Source organism: Rhineura floridana, chromosome 7, assembly GCF_030035675.1.
Source record: "Rhineura floridana isolate rRhiFlo1 chromosome 7, rRhiFlo1.hap2, whole genome shotgun sequence".
Classification (NCBI taxonomy): domain Eukaryota; kingdom Metazoa; phylum Chordata; class Lepidosauria; order Squamata; family Rhineuridae; genus Rhineura; species Rhineura floridana.
Window position 1 is genome coordinate 126,767,446 of NC_084486.1, and position 7,539 is coordinate 126,774,984.

The window sequence follows — 7,539 nt, forward strand, 5'->3', positions numbered from 1 at the left end:
CTGTCCATTTTAATTCACTCATGCCAAGTATTGTAATGTTGATAAGTTCCATTTCTTGCTTGACAGTTTCTAACTTTCCCTGGTTCATGCTTCTCACATTCCATGTTCCTATTGTGAGCATCGTACAACTCCGGACTCTCTTTTCGCATCTGTGTGCATCAGCCTGTGGGCTTCCTTTCGGCTTTGACCCAGCTGCGTCATTAGTCACAGCACTACTTGTACATGTCCTTTGTTCTTCCCCAGTAGCTTGGTGAGTGTCTTCTGACCTGGGGGTCTCATCTTCCAGCACTATCTCATGTTGCATTTTGGAGATTCTGTTCATATGGTTTTTGTGGTAAGAGGTATTCAGAAGTGGTTTACCATTGCCTTCTTCTGAGTTTGGATGCCTTAGTCTGGTGTCTCAGCTTCGACCATTCTGCCGTGGGTGCCCCTGCTAGGAGTCTAGCCTCTTGGTCTACACTCCTGACAGCATTGCTCTCAGCTTCTCCAACACTCTCAAACCCCCTCACCACATTAAGGTGTGCATCCTAGAGGGTGTGTGAAGAAATACCCCTCCTTTTTTTTTGTCTATCCTGAATCTTTCAGCTTCATTGGATGGCTCCAGGTTCTTGTATTATGAGGGAGGAAAAAGTTCTTAGTAGCCATTTTCCACGCCATGCATAATCTTATGTTCCTCCTTTACTTGCCTTTTTTTCTAAACTAAAAAGCCCCAAATGTTGTAATCTTTCCTCATACGAGAGTTGCTCCAACACTACTGTGCTGGCAGTTGCATCATAATCACATATGCAGGAAGATGAAGTTGGGGATGTGATGTGGGCAGGAGCAGTGACAACTCACCTATACATTATCCCATTAATACTTTATCCTTTCTGAAGCCAGAGGCAGGTGTTAGTTATGTAGTTAAGAGTGTGAGCTGGCAAACATCAGCTGAGCAGTGACTTTTCTGGCTAGCTACAATGCTTAAAAATGGCACATACCCCAACCCCCCAGAGTAATATAAAAACAATATTATTGGCCAATGTTACATGGATGTTGAAAAGACTACCAAGAGAATATATGTAAAACATTTCAAGCATTTGGAAAAAGCACTGTACATTTTAAACGTACACACTGAAGACAATCAAATGGAACAGCCTTAGTAGGTCAGTATCAGTTCAGCTGTAAGTAGGGGATTGCTTATTTAAATGCTCAACTTGCTGCATGTAGAAAATCAACACATCAGTGAAAGGGCTGACCCAGAATATTTCCCCCCCCCGATGTACTAGTTTTCTAAATACAGAAATTTTGTTATCACAGGGAATAACAACTAGCCCATCTGGGCTAGTCACTATCTCTAAATGTAACCTACCTCACAGAGATAAAATGGGGATAAAATGGAAAAGAGGAGGAAAGATGAACTGTATATGATTATGAGAAGATGACAAGAATTAGGAAGTCAAAGCAACCTTCAGGGAATAAGGAAGATACTCCAGGAAATGGAATGGTTTTGCCCAGGACTGTGTTGAATCATGCATCCTATATAAAGTAAATACATTTCCTATATTTATATTTTACATGATTTATTTTTTCTCCACGAGAAGATGAAATTGCAAAGGGTAAAAGCTTCATCCTCTGACCACGGGAAATCTTTCAGTTTTTACTCCTGAGATTTTCTCCAGATTTTGGCCTGGTTTGTACAACCCAGTATGGCATGTGTGGAGAACCTTTGGCTATGACTCTCATCATCCTTGGCCACTGGCCATGCTTGCTGGGGCTGATGGTAGTTGTAGTTCAGTTCAGTACAGCAGCATGGCTTACTGACTGCATGTGAACATGCAGGATCCTGCACACAGCCACTTTGCTGCTCCCTGGTCCTTTCTACTGCTGAGCCATGCTGAGCTAAACCAAGGACTGGTTTAGTGTGTCATCTGAATTAGAATTGGCGGTTAAGCTGCCTCCTCATTAACCATGAGCTGTTGCCAAGAACAAACCATGGTACAGCAGTAAAAAGGACAGGGGAAGAACTTTTTAATTTTAAAGCCTGTATTTGAATGCAGCAGGGCTAGTTTAGCTTCTTTTCCTTTTTTAAAAAAACTTTTTACAAATACATTTTTAAAAAACAAAAGCGTAACAATATTTAATTTTCTTTACATATTCAAGGCAGAGAATTTGAGAAAAGCTTTATGTAGTTGCAGGTGGGGACATCTGTGACGCCCTTCCCTGGCTCTCCCTGTCAGGTTCCTACCTGCTCGTGGTTACTGCCTGTCACTAGGCACCACCAGGGACTCCACCAGTCCGGACTGTCCTTTTTTATGGTTTCTCTCCCCGCTCTAGCACAGATCTCAACAGATCCCCCTGCTAGGCAGCACCACCAGTCACATCCTATAACCAGTATTCCCAGAGACTCTGCCTGAGTCTCTCTATCAGGTTACCTCTGTGACTGAGTGCTTAAGCTGTCCCCAATCCCTTTGATCTTTATATATAAAGCATACGATCCTGGTATGCTCTGAATACTTGTGGTGTTATATTCTTCCCTTCACCGCTGCCACCAATTGTTACAGTTTCCCTTCAGCCTTGGTTATTACCTTACCCTCCCTTCTGGTCTGTGAAACCCCGCCAAGGATCAGGCCTTTGGTAAACCAAATAAGTATTTATTAAATAACAGAGATAACAAGATTACTTTATAAAGGCACATAAGCATATGGTTTCATCTATTACTATGATACTTGACTTATCATAAACTAGAACTCCCACTCTCTCTTTCTCCACTCTCCTGACATCCACCTCTCAAACAACTCTCACAAACCCACCAAAACAACCCTCTCACGTCCTCCCAGATTTAACTGTCATCCTTCCATTTATACTCTCCGCCATTCTCAACACTCAGCCAATCATCCAGCATTCTACTGCCCATTCACTCCCCCCTCCTCTTTCATTCCACTTACCATGTATCTCCTATACAAACAGCACTTACCATATATACACTAATACAGGAACATCACAACATCCAAACCAGTCTCAATGTGTGGATGAGACGATGGTGTCGGGTGGAAGGGTTTGGATTTGTTAGGCACTGGGGAACTTTTTGGGACAAGCCGGGCCTGTACAAAAGGGACGGGCTCCACTTGAACCAGAATGGAACCAGACTGCTGGCACTTAAAATTAAAAAGGTGGCAGAGCAGCTTTTAAACTGACTGAGGGGGGAAACCCGACAGGAGCTGAGAATAAACCTCCCCCCTGGGATAAAAACCAAAGAAATGATGAAATTTTAAAAGGGGTAGGCCTAGAAGTAGGCATTGTGAGAGCAGGGGCACAGGATATAAATTCAGAAGAGCAAAATTACCACAGGCCTAACCACAAGTGCCAAAGACACTTGAAGAGAGACACTGCTTACAAGTGCCTGTACGCTAATGCTAGGAGCCTCCGAACCAAGATGGGAGAACTGGAGTGCTTGGTCTTAGAGGAGAGCATTGATATAGTGAGCATAACGGAGACCTGGTGGAATGGAGAAAACCAGTGGGATACGGTTATCCCTGGATATAAACTATATCGGAAGGACAGGGAAGGACGTATTGGTGGCGGAGTCGCTCTATACGTGAAAGAAGGCATTGAATCCAGCAAGCTCGAAACCCCAAAAGAGGCAGACTCCTCCACAGAATCGTCGTGGGTGGTGATACCATGCCCCAGGAGGGACTTAATACTGGGAACGATCTATCGTCCCCCTGATCAAAATGCTCAGGGAGACCTGGAGATGAGATATGAAATTGAGGAAGCATCCAAACTAGGAAATGTGGTAGTAATGGGTGACTTCAACTACCCGGACATAGACTGGCTGCATATGTGTTCCAGTCATGACAAAGAAGCAAAGTTTCTAGATATTCTAAATGACTATTCCCTAGACCAGTTGGTCATGGAACCGACCAGAGGGACGGCAACCCTGGACTTAATCCTCAGTGGGGACCGGGACCTGGTGCAAGATGTAAGTGTTGTTGAACCGATTGGGAGCAGTGACCACAGTGCTATTAAATTAAACATACATGTAACTGGCCAATTGCCAAGAAATCCAACACGGTCACATTTGACTTCAAAAGAGGAAACTTCACAAAAATGAGGGGATTGGTAAAAAGAAAGCTGAAAAACAAAGTCCAGAGGGTCACATCACTCGAAAATGCTTGGAAGTTGTTTAAAAACACTATATTAGAAGCTCAACTGGAGTGCATACCGCAGACCAGAAAAGGTACCGCCAGGGCCAAGAAGATGCCAGCATGGTTAACGAGCAAAGTCAAGGAAGCTCTTAGAGGCAAAAAGTCTTCCTTCAAAAAATGGAAGTCTTGTCCAAATGAAGAAAATAAAAAAGAACACAAACTCTGGCAAAAGAAATGCAAGAAGACAATAAGGGATGCTAAAAAAGAATTTGAGGAGCACATTGCTAAGAACATAAAAACCAACAACAAAAAATTCTATAAATACATTCAAAGCAGGAGACCATCTAGGGAGACAATTGGACCCTTGGATGATAAGGGAGTCAAAGGTGTACTAAAGAACGATAAGGAGATTGCAGAGAAGCTAAATGAATTCTTTGCATCTGTCTTCACAGTGGAAGATATAGGGCAGATCCCTGAACCTGAACTAACATTTGCAGGAAGGGATTCTGAGGAACTGAGACAAATAGTGGTAACGAGAGAGGAAGTTCTAAGCTTAATGAACAATATAAAAACTGACAAATCACCGGGCCCGGATGGCATCCACCCGAGAGTTCTCAAAGAACTCAAAGGTGAAATTGCTGATCTGTTAACTAAAATATGTAACTTGTCCCTTGGGTCCTCCTCCGTGCCTGAGGACTGGAAAGTGGCAAATGTAACGCCAATCTTCAAAAAGGGATCCAGAGGGGATCCCGGAAATTACAGGCCAGTTAGCTTAACTTCTGTCCCTGGAAAACTGGTAGAAAGTATTATTAAAGCTAGATTAACTAAGCACATAGAAGAACAAGCCTTGCTGAAGCAGAGCCAGCATGACTTCTGCAAGGGAAAGTCCTGTCTCAGTAACCTATTAGAATTCTTTGAGAGTGTCAACAAGCATATAGATAGAGGCGATCCAGTGGACATAGTGTACTTAGACTTTCAAAAAGCGTTTGACAAGGTACCTCACCAAAGGCTTCTGAGGAAGCTTAGCAGTCATGGAATAAGAGAAGAGGTCCTCTTGTGGATAAGAAATTGGTTAAGAAGCAGAAAGCAGAGAGTAGGAATAAAAGGACAGTTCTCCCAATGGAGGGCTGTAGAAAGTGGAGTCCCTCAAGGATCGGTATTGGGACCTGTACTTTTCAACTTGTTCATTAATGACCTAGAATTAGGAGTGAGCAGTGAAGTGGCCAAGTTTGCTGATGACACTAAATTGTTCAGGGTTGTTAAAACAAAAAGGGATTGCGAAGAGCTCCAAAAAGACCTCTCCAAACTGAGTGAATGGGCAGAAAAATGGCAAATGCAATTCAATATAAACAAGTGTAAAATTATGCATATTGGAGCAAAAAATCTGAATTTCACATATACGCTCATGGGGTCTGAACTGGCGGTGACCAACCAGGAGAGAGACCTCGGGGTTGTAGTGGACAGCACGATGAAAATGTTGACCCAGTGTGCGGCAGCTGTGAAAAAGGCAAATTCCATGCTAGCCATAATTAGGAAAGGTATTGAAAATAAAACAGCCGATATCATAATGCCGTTGTATAAATCTATGGTGCAGCCGCATTTGGAATACTGTGTACAGTTCTGGTCGCCTCATCTCAAAAAGGATATTATAGAGTTGGAAAAGGTTCAGAAGAGGGCAACCAGAATGATCAAGGGGATGGAGCGACTCCCTTACGAGGAAAAGTTGCAGCATTTGGGGCTTTTTAGTTTAGAGAAAAGGCGGGTCAGAGGAGACATGATAGAAGTGTATAAAATTATGCATGGCATTGAGAAAGTGGATAGAGAGAAGTTCTTCTCCCTCTCTCATAATACTAGAACTCGTGGACATTCAAAGAAGCTGAATGTTGGAAGATTCAGGACAGACAAAAGGAAGTACTTCTTTACTCAGCGCATCGTTAAACTATGGAATTTGCTCCCACAAGATGCAGTAATGGCCACCAGCTTGGACGGCTTTAAAAGAAGATTAGACAAATTCATGGAGGACAGGGCTATCAATGGCTACTAGCCATGATGGCTGTGCTCTGCTACCCTAGTCAGAGGCAGCATGCTTCTGAAAACCAGTTGCCAGAAGCCTCAGGAGGGGAGAGTGTTCTTGCACTCGGGTCCTGCTTGCGGGCTTCCCCCAGGCACCTGGCTGGCCACTGTGAGAACAGGATGCTGGACTAGATGGGCCACTGGCCTGATCCAGCAGGCTCTTCTTATGTTCTTATGTAATATATAATCCCCATAATTAGTTGTGGTTTCTCCTACTTGAAAAAGTCCTCTTGATCATCCTTCCAGCTATTACCCAACCTCTCTGCTGCCTTTTGTTTCTAACTTTTTTAAGGTGAATTGTACATATGCTCAGTGCTTAGAACTGACAGACACTTTACTAAGGGGGGAATTATGACAACAATACGCAAGAAGAGAAGTGGTCTAGTTGCATCACAAACTGACAAAAGTATTATACAATCATAAAAGATTTTATTGGATTACATCTACGGCTGAAAATACATCTATACTCTGAAGCTGATCTCTCAAACGCCTCAGAAAACTGGCTATCCTTACCACTGCAGATCTAATAGTCACTTTGTGAACTTATACTTTGTATTCCAAAACCTATGAAACAGGATCTACTTAATGCTTTCAGAGAGCATCAACACAAGTTGACAGGTAAGGCACAGCTTTTTGTCAGGTGTGGCTATGGCAAAACACTTAATATGATTAAAGGCAAGGGTGTTTTTTTATTCACAGGGACAGGTACACAAGTTTTAATGAGATGCGTTAATATGTAATTTAAACAAGCATCTTCTTTTGATCAGACAAATAAGACATTTAAAATCAACAACAGGTTTTTTCTCTTTCCAGTCTAGAATCACTAGAGTATGAATCTCATAGATAAAACAACCTTTATATCTAATCTACAGGTGTTTTGCTTTGCTATTCGTGATAGCATCAAAGCACCTGTAAGGATGCTATATTAGCCACATAAGCTTCCCACATCCTTATTTGTTTTCACATGAAAGCATGATTAAATCAATCCTTAGCTCCTATTGCAACACATTAAAGACAAATGACACTATTTACATAGTAGGGTTGCCACCTCTTTTTTCTGATAATTCTCCTGTGGCTTTCGCAAGTGCACTATGGGCAGAAATACCAACATTACTTCATGTCCATGATGGGAAAAGATGCCCCTTCTGAATTTCTGCCTGACATGCAGCTACAAAAGGCATACTCTGCCCACCCCCAATTGTCCTCCCTCCCCTTTCTCTTTCTTCCACTGTCTTGTCTTTATTCTTAAACAGAGTCTATGGGGTTGGTCCTTCACTGTGTTTGAATTTTGGCATAAATAAATAAATATTTGAGGCACTTTATTAATAAATAAAAAGTTAAG